Source organism: Pleurodeles waltl, chromosome 10, assembly GCF_031143425.1.
Source record: "Pleurodeles waltl isolate 20211129_DDA chromosome 10, aPleWal1.hap1.20221129, whole genome shotgun sequence".
Taxonomy (NCBI): domain Eukaryota; kingdom Metazoa; phylum Chordata; class Amphibia; order Caudata; family Salamandridae; genus Pleurodeles; species Pleurodeles waltl.
In genome coordinates this window covers 398,922,454-398,941,628 of record NC_090449.1, presented here as the reverse complement: position 1 = coordinate 398,941,628, position 19,175 = coordinate 398,922,454, and the positions used below count along the sequence as shown (strand labels likewise).

Below are 19,175 nucleotides of genomic sequence, written 5' to 3'. Positions count from 1 at the left end.
ATCCCCTATTTTTCTTGCTCCCGGGCCTCATCCCTTGTCTATTACCACTGTCCCCTGCATCATTTTCTGTCTTGTCCCTGCAACGTTTGCCAGTCCTTAACTCCGTTTTTCCAGGGTCGTCTCCTTCGCTATTCCTCCATTCTCTTACTTGGTACCATTCCCCAGTCTCCCCTGCTTCACAATTTTTCCATTCGCCTCCTTCTACCATTTGAGTTCCCTTCCCTCTACCATTTACCTTCCCCGGGCCCACTCTGTTCTTCCGAATCTTTACTCTCTACCAGTTTATCATTGCGTCAGCCTCTCCTCTTTATCGTTCCTATAGTCCAGTGGTGAAATCCACAACGTTGGCCCAACCCCTACAGAATGTAACGACGGCCCCCGAGTACCCCATATCTCATAGATATTCATTGATCATGGACTGCATAGGGACCCCTTGGGGGTGGGTGTAACACCCAGGCTACAGAACTCTCCCTCGATACCCCTCTCGCTACCATTTATACAGTTCACACCCATCCACCATAACTCTAGATCCCATTTACTCAGTCCTCCTCGACCACTATTCCGGTAAAAATATATATTTTTTTATTTTTATAAAGGACTTAATCACACGTGACATTTCTAATGTTTGCAACATATATTGACCTTATCTGAAATGGTGGCAGGCAATTTGCCGACTTAGCAACGAGAGGAAGCTGAGTCTGCTTTGCCAGGGTTTGAACTCGTCACCTGCAGACTACTACGTATCCCGACAGCTACCTTATTGATGAATCCTCCCAGCCCTCGGCTCTACCAGTCCTTATGATCATCATTCATAGTTCTCCTGTTCTATCCGCTCGACCATGTTTTTTCCAGTCCGTTCTCTCACCACTTGTCTCCATCTTCTTCACCATTTTCTTCCTCCTGCCAATTCCGCACAATACCAATCTTTCGGGCCTCTTCTATTCGTCATTTCCTTCCTCCATCTCCTATCTTCCACGGTTTCTTTCGTCTCCTTCTTCCATGATTCCTTCAGTCTCCTCCTGAACCCATGGCTTTCAAGGCTCAATTAACGCAACAGGTAATAACAGGCATTTCCTCCTCCTGTATCGGGATATCCTGGCGCCCTCGAGTCTCTCTCTGCCTTTGGGTAAAACGGACTCTCTAGCGCAGGAAAAAAGCCTTTCTAAAATTAGAAGGCGGGGAGAAGAATGGCCCTGTCCGTTGAGCTGTGTGTGTCACTGACAGAACGGATCTGCACGAGCCGCAGTGCACTTCCTCTCCAGTGTGTGCAAACACACACACACGAAGATCTTATGCGGGGAGGAGGGCTCGGCCCAACGGAGCCGAAAGAAATGTTGTTCCTAGCCTGAGTGATGCGTCGAGACCCGCGCACCACAGTGCTACAGTCAGGACTTCGCGCGCGCGCTCTCTCTATCTCACCCCCACCAATTGACCAGATTCAAGCGGGAAACTCCCTATTTCCTAAACGGATAATTTTTTTTATTTTGGTTGTCTCCCGCCTCAAATTGCCTCTCCTTCAATAGAAATCAACGCGGGAAGTATATTCTCCCGATTTTTTTTTTTTTATATCTCCCACTTTCCTCTTCTAAAATATTGGCATATATCACACACACACGCAGGTACCTAGCTTGTAATATGCTCTTCTTTTCTGTATTTTAAGTGTGGGGAAGGCGCATGACTCAAGAAACGAAGCATGGAATGGGATAATAAGGCGCCCACTCGTTTAAGGATAGTAATACATAACATATTAGGCACAGCAGAATTTGCATGTATGGTTGTGCCATTCTAGGTCTTCATATGCACTTGTTATAAACAAAAGGTATTTAAAGAATTCAAGCACAAGGGGTTGAGCTGGTCATTTAGATACAATTACAATATCTCTACATTGAAGGCATGATCAGTTTTTTTGTAAAGTGGTTTTAGGGTGGAATCTTTGAGACATTAGGCTGTGTTTTTTTAAGTCAGTCAAGCTGCACTCTGGTGATTATATGGAATGTTACCTCTGCACTGTAGTGATAAATATGTGACTCTATTTATTAGTACATTTGCTACAAATAATATTATTGGGCCACATTTATTGTAACTGGCATGGCATAAATATTTAGCTACAGCCCAGTGGTGGGTTTGCGTGCTGCATGGTGTAAATTCTGTTACAGAAAACATGGTGACATTTGGAACCTCTCACTGTGGGGATATCTCTGCTTGCTGGATCTCCCTCGCCATCATAGGTAAGTAGAGGTACGTACACTGCCTATCGACCTCCACATGCAACTCAGCCTCCACCGCTCTCATCATCCTCTTCAAATATGAAACCAGCATTACACTGCCATATTATTAGGGCAGTGGTACTCACTGTAAAGCTTTGGGGCTGCTTGCAACACTCCTGACCTTTGGCCCCCTGGTGAACAACAACACTTGTTGTTTTTTGCTTGACTGAGCACTAACAACCAGAAAGATATTAAAACAAATGGGCAGGCATTTGTTTACACATTAACTGAAATAAAAGAATCACAGAAGTTGTCCTGCACCACTTATCTTTAGAAACAACTTCATGTTGAAAGACATTGTGCAACAAACGTACAAATATGATAATTTCTTCAAAATTTTGAAAATAATATTTCTTTAACATGCAGATCTTAGCACATTAAATTATATCACTGTTTTGAGAGTCATTTATCTGATAGAGAGTTCTAGTTGCAGATTCCTTACCTTTGAATTTCCCCCAGGCATCAGCTTGATCTGGAAAATTTTCTGAGCAGTATTCCTGCGTGCCATTAGGTGGCGTCGATTGGATCTGCATCAGTCGTCGTCAACGCCGCAGGTCCTATGTAGTCCCCCCCCCCGGCAGACTTACGTCCGTCCTTTTCTTTATAATCCGAAGAGAGCTACCACTCAGTCACTTTTTGCCTGGCCTTTTTTCAACTTTTTGTCTAAGATTTTTCAAGTTTTTCTACTCCTGGTGTCTTGAGGATGTCATCGAGGTAGGCCGGGTTTAAGCCTTGTGGGTCGTGTCATTGGGCGATACCTGTGACATATCCGCACCTCGTCCGTCTTGGTGCCTGGAGCGCAACCACAACCCAAAGTCGTGCTCCTTGTGTCGGGCCATGCATCCAAAGGCTTTGAGGGAGCAGTCTCTGATGCTGATAGCACCCCGACACTCGACTACCTGCAAGCCGAGGCCCGGGTCGAGAGGAAGGTCCCCGGAGCAGTCATGGAGTCCTCCACCATTGTCCCACTCCAAGTCCTCTGGACGATCAGGTAAATTGAGGCACAAGAAGAAGAGCAAGAAGTCAAAGTGTTTTTCAACTTCTCCTCGTCTGTTGGCTTACGAGGGAGCATTGGTGCATTATGCCTCGTTCTGAGGAACCTGTGCCTGGGCTGACTCCATGCCTCCCTAAGTTTCCAGGAGCCGGAGAAACCCCTGCCTAACTTTGTGTGTTTTCTGAGGCCATGCGCCTCACTTTTGGGAAGCCCGACTCCGCTGGAGCGCCTTCAGGCCCTGCGGATTTGGAAGGGGCATCTTTAGGTTCCACGCCAGCAGCGTTGACCCTCTTGCCGAGTGGTACCCATGGATCCAGTCCTAGATCTGGACCAGCGTCAGTTGTACCACCCCAACCTTCCCTGACGCCAGTCCTGACGACGACGCTCTTGGCACTGCCCTTAGGTGGCAGCATCCCCATTCTCATTTCTGACTCCGACACAGAGCCGGATGGGCATCGTACGACGCTGACTCCGATGCCAGCAGGAGCCTTGCCTCCTATGTGGGAGCCTGAGCCCCTTTCTTATGAGATAGGTTATGCTGAGGAATGGGAGGGGTCATTGGGCCCTTAGAGTACCAGCTCTAAGACCCCATGGACAGGCGTACAGACTTGGGTGAGGCCAGTTGACTGGATACTTCTATGGATACAGGAATGATTTTTCCTCCTACCATGGCTACGGAGGAGGGGGCCTTCCTACTCAGTGATGGTGAGAAGAGGAGCTGAGGTCTTGGACCTTGAGTTGCCTTTGGTGACAGTCAGGACTAACCTCTTGACAGAGGTGCTTCAGCCTGGGGTTTCTTCCTCTGAACCCATACTCCCTTATAATTAAGCCCTTACGGATGTCCTACTGGTTACCTGGTCCAAATTCAGCAAAGGGCCTCATGTGAACAGAACAATTGCCCGCTGCCATGGCTTCACTCAGTGGACCCTAGCTTTCTGATGCAACACCCCACCCTTGAGAGCTTGGTCATCCAAGCCTCCATCTCCCAGGACACATTCCCTGCAGCACCCCGGATAGGGAATCGAAAAGGTTGGATACACTTGGGAAGAAGATATTTCTTCTTCCAGCCTTGCATTGCGGCCCATAAACACTGCATACCTTTTGGGCTGTTATTCCCACACGCTGTGGGATACGTTTGTGCAAGTGCTGCCACGGGTCCCGGAGGAGGACTGGGCTGTACTCTCTCAGGCAGTTGCTGATGGGAGAGAACAGCAACGTTCACTATCTGTTGTGGACTGGACACGATGGACTCACTGGGGAGATTGGTCTCGACAGTAGCCCTGAGGCGCAACACCTGGTTGAGGACGTCTGGCTTTTTGGGGGATATCCAGGCTACTTTGATGGACATTGCTGTAGTGTGGTTAGTTTTACGTATTCATTGCGCTTTAGCTTCAGGCTTTAGGCCTTTGTGCATTTTGCCCTGAATATATTTTATTCATTTGCTAATAGCTTAGAGCTTCTGTGCACTTTGCTCTACATGCTTTTTATTAGGCTTCGTACTGTTATTTTTCAAATAGCCAGTTCTACGGTGTTGTTTTTTATTCATATCACACTGTTTTGCCTACTTCAGCACTGGAGTTCTCCATAACATATTTACTCTGTGCTTCAGTCAAGGATACAGTCTGGTACATTGCCGATAGACGTGGTAAGAGTTTAGACTGGGCATTCCTGCGTAGGGACATATTGTGATCACGCTGACATGTTAGTTATAAAATTACTTCCTTGTCCCAGTACACGCAAGAGGGAGATTCCGACCAGGGGACCACAACTTGACGCTGACTGCCTCGTTGCAGATGCTGAACCAAGATCACAGGTCTTTGCTCAGGTATGAGGGCTGATATCCCCATAGTGATTCTAATAGGCAAGCTAGAAGCTTAACATGCTGTGCTCTAGATAGAACAAGCAGAGGGAGAGTAGAAACTGTTTGACAATATGATAGCTTTGTTTTTATGTTTTACTCTCCTGGTAACTATCACAATCCTACTGTGTTGTATCGTTCTGGTTATTGCGGCTCACGCCTTAATATCTAAAATACAGTCGTTTTATTAAAACATTATATAAAACTTATACTGTCTTTGTCATTTGTATATGAGATCATATTGGAAATAAGAGAGTTGGTTTGGATCTGAGTAACCACGACTTCCCTGAGAAGTTCCAAAGATGTCATGCGCTCGGCTGCCAAATCATTCCTTCCACATGGGAGAAATGAGGCACTGCTAGTTAGCCGGAGCAAAAAACGGATTTAGGGTGACAGAGTTCTTTACACGTGGGTCAGACTCAGTCCCCCACACCGTTATCGATCCTGCTACCTAGAAATCCAGTAGTCTCATTTAGAATAATGAGAGCCCACGCAATGGCACTCGTCTATTCGGAGACAAGGAAAACTTGGCCCTAAAGAGCTTCAAGGATTCTCGTGCTACTTCCAAGTCCTCGGGCCTCTTGGGGGTTTTCATCCCCAGTCTGACTTTCACGGCTACATAAGGGGCCTATTCCTGCATCCATTCCCAGCCAGCCACCGTACCGGGCGTGCTGCCCAGCCTCTGCGTGGCAGAGGGCGTGGGATCCACTGACCTTGTGGATCAGGGAGCCAGTGGCCTGGCCAGTCAGCTCTGCAGCAGCTTCTAAGCCTTCTAAGTCTGACTCCTTACCAGTGGCCATTTGGAGGCAGGACTCACCATCACCTGCTCCACTGGCAATCCATCACATCAGACAGGTGGGTTTTGCAGATAGTCCAAAGCGGCTACTCCCCCCCTTCAAGACTTACCTGTCCATCCATGTTACCATCCTAAGATCAGATGGCAGAGGAAGTTATGGCTCACTTGTCCAAGGGAGCCACAGAAAGGGTTCCTGTGCCAGAAGTAGGTCTTGATTGCTATTCCCATTACTTTCTGGTGCTTAAAAAGGGCACAGGTTTTCACCCTATCCTAGACTTTCAATCCCTCAATCTCTTCCTCAAGAAGGAGAAGTTAAAAATGCTCACTCTTGCTCAGGTTTTATAAGCCCTGGACCCAAGAGACTGGATGGTAGCGTTGGACTTGCAGGACGCCTATTTTCATATTCCCGTCCTGCCTGCTCTCAGATGTTAGTTGGTGTTCACAGTAGACCACGAGCACTTTAAGTTCATGTGCTCTCCTTTGGCCTTACTGTAGGAGGCTGTCCTGGCTTATAGTGGGTACCTCGTGGTACTTACACCTTGTGCCAGGTCCAGTTATACCTTATTAGTAGATTAGAGGTGTTCTAGCAGCTTAGGTTGATAGCGGTAGTTATAGCAGAGCAGCTTAGGCTGAACTAGGAGACATGCAAAGCTCCTACTATACCACCTATATCATATAGTACTTTATCATAAGAAAACACAATACTCAGAGTTACTAAAAATAAAGGTACTTTATTTTAGTGACAATATGCCAAAAGTATCTCAGAGGATATACTCCCTTAGGAGGTAAGTAAAATACACAAAATATACACGCAAACCAAAATCAGGTAAGTAACAGAAAAGTAGTGCAAACAATGTAGAATCACAATAGAATGCAATAGGGAGAAATAGGCCATGGGCAACACAAACCATATACTCCAAAAGTGGAATGCAAACCATGAATGGACCACAGGCCTAGTGTAGTGTGTAGAGGGTCGCTGGGAGTGTAACAAAACACTAAGGGGTCCAAAAATACCTCACCCCAAGACCCGGAAAAGTAGGAGTAAAGTTACCCTATTACCCCAGGAAGACAGTAAAGTCGAGATAGGGGATTCTGCAAGGACAACAACTGACTGCAAAACACTGAGGACGGATTCCTGGACCTGAGGACCTGTAAAGGAAAGGGACCAAGTCCAAGAGTCACGCAAGTGTCCAGGGGGGCAGGAGCCCACTAAACCCCAGATGAAGGTGCAAAAGGTCTGCCTCTGGGTGAAAGAAGTCGAAGATTCTGCAACAACGGAAGGGGCCAGGAACTTCTCCTTTGGTCAGAAGATGTCCCACGGCGTGCTGGAGGATTCAGAGTTGTTTCCACGCAGAAAGACCGCAAACAAGCCTTGCTAGCTGCAAGAGTCGCGGTTGAGGATTTTGGGTGCTCCAGGGCCCAGGAAGGATCAGGAGGTCGCCCATTTGAATAGGAGACAGAGGGGGCGCTCAGCAACACGAAGAGCCCACGCAGAAGCAGGCAGCACCCGCAGAAGCACCTGAACAGGCACTTAAAAGATCTGAGGACCGCAGTCGACTCAGAGTCACAAAGGAGGGTCCCACGACGTCGGAGTCCAACTCAGCGAGTTGGGCAATGTAGGACGGAGTGCCGGGGACCTGGGCTAGGCTGGGCACAAAGGAAGTCTTGCAAAAGTGCACAGAAGCCCGAGCAGCTGCAGTTCACGCAGTTGGCGTGGGGAGGCAAGGACTTACCTCCACCAAATTTGGACAGAAGGGCCACTGGACTGTCGAAGACACTTGGACCCAGCTCCTGTGTTCCAGGGACCACGCTCGTCAGGATGAGAGGGGACCCAGAGGATCGGTGATGCAGATGTTTGGTGCCTGCGTTGGCAGGGGGAAGATTCCGTCGACCCGCAGGAGATTTCTTCTTGGCTTTCAGTGCAGGGTGAAGGCAGACAGCCCTCAGAGCATGCACCACCAGGAAACAGTTGAGAAAGCTGGCAGAATGAGGCACTACAATGTTGCTAGTAGTCTTCTGGCTACTTTGTTGCGGTTATGTAGGCGTCCTGGAGCAGTCAGCGGTCGATCCTTGGCAGAAGTTGAAGAGGGAAGTGCAGAGGAACTCTGGTGAGCTCTTGCTTTCGTTATCTGATGAGATGCCCACAGGAGAGACCATAAATAGCCCACAGAGGAGGATTGGCTACTGAGAAAGGTAAGCACCTATCAGGAGGGGTCTCTGACGTCACCTGCTGGCACTGGCCACTCAGAGCTGTCCATTGTGCCTTCACACCTCTGCATCCAAGATGGCAGAGGACTGGGACACACTGGAGGAGCTCTGGGCACCTCCCGTGGGAGGTGCTGGTCAGGGGAGTGGTCACTCACCTTTCCTTTGTCCAGTTTTGCGCCAAAGCAGGGCTGGGGGGACACCAGAACCAGTGTAGACTGGCTTATGCAGAGAGGCCACCATCTGTGCCCTTCAAAGCATTTCCAGAGGCCAGGAGAGGCTACTCCTCCCAGGCACTTCACACCTATTTCCAAAGGGAGAGGGTGTAACAGCTCTCTCAGATGAAATCCTTTGTTCTGCCTTCCTGGGACCAGGCTGCCCAGGCTGTCTGAGGGGTTGGCAGCAGTAGCAGCTGCAGTGGAGACCCCAGGAAGTTAGTTTGGCAGTACCCGGGCTCTATGCTGGAGACCCGGGGATGCATGGAATTTTCCCCCCAATACCAGATTGGTATTGGGGTGACAGTTCCATGATCCTAGACATGTTACATGGCCATGTTTGGAGTTACCATGGTGATGCCACATATAGGTATTGACCCATATGTAGTGCACACGTGTAATGGTGTCCCCGCACTCACAAAGTCCGGGGAATTTGCCCTGAACAATGTGGGGGCACCTTGGCTAGTGCCAGGGTGCCCACACACTAAGTAACTTTGCACCTAACCTTCACCAAGTGAGGGTTAGACATATAGGTGACTTATAAGTTACTTATGTGCAGTGTAAAATGGCTGTGAAATAACGTGGACGTTATTTCACTCAAGCTGCAGTGGCAGTCCTGTGTAAGAATTGTAAAAAGGGAAGGTGGTCTGGCAGTCTAAAAAAGGCTGAGACAGCCAATAGGTAACCTTTAAGGGTGCCCAAATCAGAGCCCTGCTGGACTTAAAAAAGGATAAACAAAAGAACCCGTTTGATGGTTAACAAACAGCATTTGGGTCAGAGGCAGATCACTCTCCATTCCCCAACCAGAATTGACAGTAATGACAAATGCATCACTCCTGGGATGGGGCGGCCATCTGGGTGAAGTGGAGATTAGAGGCATCTGGCTTGTGGCAGAATCCAGTCTCCACATCAACCTGTTGGAGCTCCGTGTGATCTAGTTAGCATTGGAGACATTTCTTCCCTCTGTCAAGGAGAAGATGGTGCAGGTGTTCACGGACAACGCCATCGCCATCTGGTACTGCAACAAGCAGGGTGGAGTGGGGTCGTGTACCCTTTGTCGAGAAGCTCTACACCTCTTGATGTGGCTGGAACAACAGGGCATATAGCTGGTGGTACAACATCTGTGGGCTCTATGAACGCCAGAAAAATGTAAAAAATAAATGGATCATGAATGACCTCTTCATTCGGAGGTTGAGCAAGGTCTCTTTCTGCAGTGGGGAGAGCCTTCGTTAGATCTGTTCACCTCCACAGAGAATGCACAACATCAGCTGTTTTGCGCGTTGAAGTTTCCAAGGCGGCAATCACTCTGAGAAGCTTTTCATCTTGAGTGGAAATCAGGCCTCCTATACGCTTTTCTGCCCATACCACTTCTGTCCAGAGTTATCAAGAAGATAAAGGGCGACTGGGCACATGTAATCCTTGTAGCTTCGGACTGGGCATGGACAGTCTGGTATTCTGAGCTGTTGAGCATGTCCATTGATCCTTCGATCAGACTGCCCCTTTGGGACGATCTTCTGTTGCAGCAGCAGGGGAGGGTTCTGCATCTGAACCTGTCCTCTTTCCGCCTTTGTGCGTAGAGATTTAGCAGCAGCAGTTGACAGCTTTTGACCTTCCATCTGAAATCTGTAACGTTATCTTGGCAACTAGCATCTCTCCATCAAAACGGTACACGCCTGTCATTGGAAGAAATTTGTGGCATGGTGAACATACAATTCTGTTGACCCCTTTCTGCCCCTCTCTGAGGTGCTGTTGTTTATACTTTCTCTGGCCCAGAAGGGCTCAGCTATGGGTACTCTCAAGGTTATTTGTCTGCAGTCTCTGCTTTTTTGAGGTTGCCTGATCAACCTTCTTTGTTTAAGTCCTCTATTGTAAGTAGGTTCCTTAAAGGCCTTACACATATGTTTCCTACATCCCTATTCTATATGCCCCAATGAGATTTGAATTTGTTTTTAACATTTCTGATGTGCGCTCCTTTCTAGCCTCTCCACAATTGTCCTCTCAGGCTACTCACTTTGAAAACAGCCCTCCTTGTGGCCATTACATCTGCCCGCAGGGTGAGTGAGTTGCAGGCATTGTCATCTAAGCTGCCCTATCTTTCCATTTATCCTGACAAAGTGGTGCTTTGCAATAGGGTCTCTTTTCTGTCAAAAGTGATTACGCCCTTTCATGTAGGCCAATACATCACCTTGTCTACATTTTATGCACTGCCACATCCTTTAAGGAAGAGGGGAGACTCCAGCGCCTGGATCCAAAATGAGCGTTGACTTTCTACTTTGATCGTGCAAAAGAACTCCTTTGTCAGTTATGTGGGTGTGAAGAAAGGTCGGGCAGTGCAGAAGTGGACTATCTCCAGATGAGTCATACCCTGGATTAAGATCTGTTACGCACCGACCAAAAACCAACCCCCTCAGGGCTTGCATGCTCATTTTACTTGAGCTACATCTGCGACAACTCTTAGCATGCGGAGTTCCAGTCCTTGATTTGTAATGTGGGTATCTCTGCATACGTACACCAAACTCTACTGGCTGGACAGTCAGGCCTGTAAGGACAAGTACTTTGCCCGTTCAGTCCTGCAGGACTTTCCAGTATGATCTAGGTTCACAGACCCACTTCCAGGAATGGTATTGCCTGGGTATCTATTCAAAAGTATGGAATCTGCAACTAGAAGTCTCTATCATATGAACAAGTTACTTACCTTTGGCAGGGATGTGGAATTCGTATCGCCCGACGCCCGGGACATCTTGTTTGGGGTCAAGGGCAACAAGTTTTTATGTTTACTTTGTCCTTGGGACAAGTAGGCCCAACCCTCTGCAGCACAAACTCTTTGGCTGCCAGTTTACAGAGAGTGGAACTCTCTGCAGTTGAGGTAATGTGTTTCCAAAAGATAATGCTGTTCGAACTTGTATTTATGGTTCATTATTTGAAAGCCTTCATTATTAGGGTGAGTGCTGTAAATAAATGTATTAAGGTCACACTTCACTACTGACGTTGGTTCCAGTACAAAAAAAACAAACGTGTATACACATGTTTGAAAAGTTTAGGCTATGAGGCTAAGTATAATGCTCCCAGAATGCTCTCTGATTAGATGCAAATGAAGTGTCATTTAGTAAAATGTGTTGATGCATGCTAGTATTTCCCAAAAATATTTCTAATGGAAAATCAGTGTAACCATTTTCAACACGATTATGGAAGCATGAAAATAAACAAACACTGACAAAGCCAACTGATCTGACATATTTTTATAAGTCTTTTAGTTTCAATGTGTGTCTTGTTTTGACATGGCTTTTGTAACACTTTATTGTTGTGGGACCTACCAGGCCCTCAACATTGTAACAAACACTGGCAAAACCCCCCCAAAAAGTTTTTGAACTCTAAAAGCACACGTTGCCACCAGTGGCATAACAAAGGCCCCGCAGCCGCCCTCCAGGGGGCCCCTTCAGCACAGCACCTGCCCGAGTGAGTTTGGAGAGGGGGCACCCTCCATGTTCTTTGCAAAGGGGCACCCTCCAGTTTCGTTACGTCACTGATTGCCACTGTAGTTCCTGACACTGAACAAAACTACTTTGTGTGCCAATATGCTCCTTGTGGAAGAGCAGAATGCGATCACTCACAGTAAAGCCAGCCGAAAGAGAGAGGAATAGAAGTTTAATAAAAACAAAATGTCTTTGTTAACACCAGACCTAATTAGGGACCAAGACCCACATGTAGGTAGCTTTTTAACCTGGTTACCGAATCGCAAAACGGGTTTGCGACTCGCAATTAGGAAGGGGTGTCCCCTTCCTAATTGCGACTCCCAGTGCAATGTAGGATTGTTTTGTGACCGCGGGCGCAAACCAATCGCAGTTTGCACCCATTTCAAATGGGTGCTAACACTTTCGCAAAAGTGAATGTCACTGTAAACATGTCCTGTGGACCACTGCCTGCTCTGAAAAAATGAAACGAAAACGTTTCATTTTTCGTTTTTGTAATGCATCTCGTTTTCCTTTAAGGAAAACGGGCTGCAATACAAAAAAAAAAAAAATGCTTTATTTATTTATTGAAAAGCAGTCACAGACATGGTGGTCTGCTGTCTCCAGCAGGCCACCATCCCTGTGAGGGCCGCCATTCGCAAGGGGGTCGCAAATTGCGACCCACCTCATGATTATTCATGAGGTGGGCATTTGCGAAGCCCTTGCGAATCACAGATAGTGTCAGGAACACCATCCTACATTCGGATTTGCGACTCGCAAATCTGAACCTACCTACATGTGGCCCCAAATTCTTAAAGAAAGTCACAAAAGTGCACCCATGGTATATGTCGTACCCCTATAAAATATTTGTGAACTGTATTTTAGCATGGTTAAATACGATGTGTAGATTTGCTCATGTGAAAATCTATTGAGCATTTGCAAGTTCATTTTCCCTCCAGCCACTTTCTTTCCAACCCTGAAAGAAGTTCTAATTCTGCCATTGTCAGGAGTAAATGTCCAACCTTTCTTATTGTGGGAAAATATTAGAGAGAAGCTGGTGAAAATCTTTAAAACATGCATGTTAGTAGGTTCGCAGACTCAAAGGCATTCCAGCCCTGGAACTATTGCTTACTGCTTCCTCCAGCCCCAGTATGCAGATCTGCAGAAAGGTGGCAAAATAAGGAAATTGCTACAGTGGGGATTGAAACTGCAAGTATTCAAGCCCTACTATGGTAGTAGCCCTGGCATAATAAGAGAGGCTATTATCAGAGCTCTTACATAATGAGATTGCTGCCATAATTTGTCGCCACACTACATGGCACCAAAGGGACAAGTAGATCTTTTTACAGGACAAGTAGATTTGAGAAGCTACCTGTCCCCTGGACAAGTAGATATTTTAATAAATTCCACACCCCTGCTTTGGTAACCCCTTACCTGCTAGAGGTATATTTTAGTTGGAGATTCCTTATGGACCCACCTATCCTCCCATTCTGTGAACTGATTTCTAGGGACAGGGACTCCCCTTTCAGGGCCTTAGTTTTGGCGCACCATGAGTCAGTGTTCTTCATGGTGCTGTGCTTCTGGCATGGAAAGTCGTGAAAAGAAACTGACATAAGTGCGGCAGGGTGGCGCCTATATAGGACCTGTGACGTTACTTCCTGTGTGGATGCCGATCCGATCGACGACATCTAACAGCGTGCAGGGGTACTGCTACGAAAATCTTCCGGTGGAGCTGATGCCTGGGGGAAATTGAAAGGTAAGGAATCTGCAACTAGAGTATGTCCCTACCAGTTAAGGCATTACCAGATGTAAGTAACTTGTTCATTGAAAGTGACACTTTTTAAACATTACTTAGACACATTTATGTCCCTTCTTCCCCCCACCCTGATGACAATGCCATTTATGAATTGAGAGGCCACTCAATTGTCATGGACACCCTTGTGTGGCCTAGGTTGGTCTTATACGTGGACCAGCATTGGGGTCCATTAAATCAAACACAAAAGAGTGTTTTGTACAGAGCACATCTGATAATTCAGGAAAAGGAAGCAAAGTAAAAAGGACTCATTACCTAGGTGCACACAGTTTGGGCCAGTGGGAACCCAGGAGTGATCCCAGGTTTTCAGGTTTCACAGTGTGCAGTTCAGCCACTAGATGAGTATCTCTTTCTCTCTCGCATTTTACATCAACTTAATGCTTTGTTTTTCGTTCTTAGAGCACACGGTGGGAGCGTGGGTAGCAGACACATGAAGCTTGGCTTTATTTGGCTTGAGGATCCAAGAGAACCTCTATTTGATCCAGGCAGTTGGCTCAAGCTGTCAGTGGCTCATCCACCCCTATTCCATAATTGCAATTAAGGGGACAAAATGGTAGGAAGGATGTGATCTGAACATCTTCTAACATTTTGGTGACGGAGGAGCACCAACACCACAGTGCAGAACTTTTTATTTCAAGATCCATAATTTTCATGAGTGTGCTATGCGAATTGGTGTCCTTCCCCTCCCCCCTTTAGTAAAAATTCAATTATTTTTGGGTTACAGTTGTGGTTTCTTGTCACATATTTACTGTCAGTGTTTAGTTCAAGTTCTATCTGTGTTTAAAAAAAAAAAAAGGAGCAAACACATATGTCTAACAGTGATTGCTCATAAGCACACATTTTGTCACAAGGACAGGCTGGGACTAAAAAAAAATAATGCCTTCTGGCTCCATAGTTTCCATCTTACTCATTACACAACATTAGCGGTGTGAGTAGTTTTAATGGTGAGACTTAGGGGCCCCTCTCACCAAAGGATTGCCACTGTTATGGAACTTGGCCAGACTTTACAGAGTTCACAACTATCATATTTGGCAACATGATAAAGATAGAATTAAACATAATGTCTGTTTGTGCCATGACTGAACCTTCCCACTCTACTATGTCTAGCAGTGGAGGTTGGGTGCTTGTGTCCAGCTCAGTGAACTGCACAACTTGTTGAGGGTCTCTGAGGATTTTTGTAGCACTTCATACCCAAACTGAGCCTTTTCTAAGCAGTCCGAAACCTAATGTTTAAAGATAGGAGAAGACATTAAGATTGTGAGGACTAAGATTGTATTTCAGTTAAGTTCAGTAAGCAGTTTCCTTGACTGGCCCAAGCAGAGAATGTTTTCTCCTGGGTTCAGTTGAGGGATAGCAACTCAAATACAGCATAACATAGTTTTGTCAAATATATATGACTTCTTGAGGCTAGGGGCTAAATGTAGGGGATAGTATGGAGCAAAACTCTCAAAATAACTTACTTGATTGGGGTTGGTCCACTTCTGGGTCATTGTTCTTCCCTTGGGCCTGAAATTGGCCCGTCAAGGTTTTACAAAGATCATTTCAGTAGTAGCTTCTCAACTTAGCAAGTCATGTATCAGGTACCCCCTACCTCAACGACTGTCTATTGAAGGCCTGTTCACCTCATCTACTCTTGGCCCACCTGCTATTATCCATCACATTACTGTCCATTCTGTGGTCTACAGTCAACAAGTCAAAGCCCCACCTCTCAGAGGCTTCCCTTCATTGTGACCATTTTGAACATGGTTGTCTGATATCTTTTCCGCACCGCAGAGTCTGGGCCATTTGAGCCATGATTCTTATGTTTTGAGTGAGAGCTGCTCTCTCAATCTTGATGGTTCTGAGACTGCTTGGTCTTCAAGCATCTTGCATCCTTTGGGTGCCTCATAATCATCGGCTTACACAGGCCCTTCAAGAGAATCTTTGTTGGAGTGGGCTTAGAATTGGGAATGCCTCACAGACTAAATTTGTGTCTCCAATGAGGTGTGATGAATGTCAAATACTAGCGTGTTGTGTGCCCTACTCCTCCATAGGTGTCAATGGTGACAGATGCATCCATTCTGCCTTGAAGACGTCACCTGGATGGAATAGAGATCAAGGGCTCTGGTTTATGTAAAATAGAGCAGCACCATCATATCAGTCTTTGGAGCTGCGCACAATGCTTCTGGCCTTCAGGTCCTTTCTGCATTCTATCAAGGAAAAGTCGATACAGGTATTGACAACTTGACTGCCATGTGGTACTGCAACAATCTGGGCAGAGTGGGGTCCCATTCCTTCTGTCTGGAAGCAGAAGTTTCGTTCTGGAGCTGTGGCAGTGGCTAAAATGCCTCGAAATCTACCTGACGGTCAGTCATCTAGTGGGATCCCTCAACATCACCGCAGGTGAATTCAAGTGATGTCATCTTACTGATCACAAGTGGCATGTGCAATCTGAAGTGGCGCACAGTATCTTAGTAAATCTTTTCACTACCTCGACAGTCACTCAATGTCTGCCCTCCTGTGCTCCCGAGTTTTCTCCTTGAGGGTCTCTAGAAGATATCAATGATGATTCAATAAATCAACATCAATCAAAGCCTCCTATCCACATTCTTGCCTACACTGGTGAGCCCATAGGTCCTAAAGTAAGTCAGACAAGACTGAGGGCAGCCGATTCTACTAATCTAGGATTCGGCCCAGAGAGTCTGGTTCTCTGAACTGCTGACCATGTGCATCTAGCAACAGGACGGAGTACTGAATTCCATCTTCCACAGTCTACACCTCCGTGCATGGTGGAGATTGAGCGGAACAAACTGAGAGGCTTTAATTTTCCATTGGAGATGATGGATGTCATTTTGGGTGCTTGTCGCCCTGCCACCTGTTGGATCCTAAATGGGTCTTTAGTTTCTAAGTAGATTGGTCGGCGAACAGCTCTATGTCGGATTCGATGGTGCAAAAAAAAAGGAAAGATGGCCCAGAAACAGACCTTATCACAATGTAATCTTAATCGCAATCTATTCAGCAAACTGTGTTTCACCTTGCCAAGTAGGATCCTCCTGATACTCCCTTAACAACGTTCTCCAGGCCTCAATGCCCTTGGGCCACGTTTGCACTATGAAACCAAAAATAAATGAGATGATGGTAGCACCTAGTTTTGGCTTGATGCTTGACATGAAGTAGTTGCAGTTTTTCCAAATACAAAAAAATAAGGAAACCTGCTAACTGTAGTATCCGTAGTGACCCCACCACACAGTAAGATGCAGTGTCACAAAAAAGAGGGAAAACAGAAAGTCCTTATAGTTAGAAACCGAATTTAATAATTTCATGGGCAAAGACGTTAGCCTTTTGTATTTGAATTGCAAATTGTTAAAAGAAAAACCCTTGACAAAAAAGGAGTTGGCATTGCCTGATCACGTGTAAGTGAAAACCTAATTGAGTTTACAGACAGAGAAGGTATCTCTTCAAGCCATTACAAAAGGACAGCAACTTAGCAGGTACTGTGATATTTTTCAAAGGAGGTACTCACCTTAAGACAGAGAAGGTATGTCTTCAAGCCATTACAAAAGGGCAGCAACTTAACTTGTATTCTGGTATTTTTCAAAGATGAACTCTATCTCAGCGGAGTTCGCTGGACTGTCTATAATGTGGAGCCTGTAATCAAGAGTGATTAGAGAGGTGTCCTCAGAGATTTAAGTTAGGTTAGTATACTTTTATTGCTAGGGTAAACATGACTTTTCTCATAAATGGCTCTCAAGCTGGTTTCTATTTAAAATAACATTTTGTTGGGTATGATAGTTCCAGCTCAGTCCAGTGCCTCAGTGTGCAGTGAAGAGTGTACAAGTTATGTGTTCATATAATTATTTTTATTTCCATGCGCGGAAGTCAATCTGATATTCTGTTTTTGAGGTTATGGAGACTATTTCCCTTGAATCTCCTGTGCTGATTTTTGATTTACGTTTCCAAAAAAAACATGACAACGACTCTTTCTGACTTCAAGGAAGGTCGTTACTTCTCAGTTTTGGGTGCACATTGTGGCTAAATGGTCTTGTTGTGACACACATGGACATGATACTTCCTGACATATTTTAAACTGTTAAAGTAAACTCTGTGGAATTAAGACAGACTTAGACACCTAACAATAATGAATTATTTCAATTAAAACAGTTAGCATCATAAGGTCCTTAGCCTGATTTTTCTCAGTCCATTTAAGTATCATGTCCAAACTTAATTTATAAATCAGTTGTTGCGTTTACATATTATTCAAAGGATTGTATCCTATAGTTATGTCTTTCCATGATGAAACCTCTCGTGTAGTAGTTTGCCATGTTCATTCTTTTGAGAATATAAATATTTTTAATACAGTTTCCGTGGTGTCAGGATGTATGTTTGAGTTTATTCTTAGTTCTCCAAACTACTGTTAGAAACCTTTTTGTTTCCAGCTCATTATTATTAATATTTGCTGTGCTCCCTTGTATTTCTCCTCTACTTTCTACCTTAAGTATGACATCACATCATTGCCAATAATAGTGTACCCAAGAGTGTAAAACATGCAAGGTTTTGAATGAGAAGCATGGGCACAACCTGACGTCTTTCAGAGGTTTTGAGTTGGTGTCTGGTTCTGTCCATTAATGTCATGCTACATGATGCTAATGCATTTTCCCTCCATGTCCTGCCTGCCACATTTATTTGGTACAAGGTCTCCCTGGCATCCTGCATATGCTGTAGGCAAGGTTTTGTTTGCTTTCTTTACACATACACCTATTGAATTGAAGTACAATACCTTTCCTTTTTCCTTAATTCATATATGATTTTCGGTATTGTAGTTTACATTGACTGCAATGCTAGAACAGTGCTTCACAAACATTTCAGAACTACAACCAAATTTTTAGAACAGCAAACGTTCGCAACCCATCTAGCTTTAATGGACATGAGGTGGGGTGTGTTTTTTTAATGTAATAACAGCAATTGTTTGTAAACGTCATGACCTTGACCACACCCCTCGAAATCGAACTGTGGCTAAGATAAAATTGGCAGATGGTGAAGTGCACTGGAGACTGGTGTTCAAACAATTTTGTGCGTAAGGTGCTCGTCTGTGGCATCCATTCAGTAAAATCACTAGGCTTCTGAAAAATATTGCTGTTGAAGCGAGCCATTTTAGTAAATTTGAGAAACCCCATCTGCCGCAGCAAAGTGGGGCGTAAGGCCTGACATCCATTTTTTGTGATTTAAAAAAAAAAAGAAAAAAGGCCCAGTGGTGCCTTTTGGAAAACAGTACACACACACTCTCTCTCTTTTTTTTTTGGGTGGGGGGGTTTTATATAGCGCAAACCTAACCCAAGTGCATTTACATGAGGACCATATTACGTTACACACAATCAGATCCATTATATTATAAGCCTGGATGGGCAATTAACTGATTTGCCCAGATTCAAAAGATTTTCTGCCAGCACCGGGACTCAAACCTCGTTCCCCAGATCCAAAGTCAGCAACTTCGTGAGTTAGACTACATCCATATTTCTCAATTGATGAAAGTCACATACAAGTTTTATGGTTTTGTATGATCACATATAGTGAGTACATTCTCTGTTGAAATGGCTTTGTG

General features: G+C 45.4%; 2 protein-coding genes across 6 annotated transcripts in view; one reads left to right on the top strand and one right to left on the bottom strand.

Moving 5' to 3' along the window:
- Positions 1-19,175, top strand: part of IFT140 (intraflagellar transport 140) — a 1,792,511-nt gene that overhangs the window by 1,389,921 nt on the left and 383,415 nt on the right. The window lies entirely within an intron of this gene.
- TMEM204 (transmembrane protein 204) overlaps positions 1-19,175 on the bottom strand; it is a 115,191-nt gene that overhangs the window by 47,456 nt on the left and 48,560 nt on the right. The gene's annotated exons all lie outside the window — the stretch shown is intronic.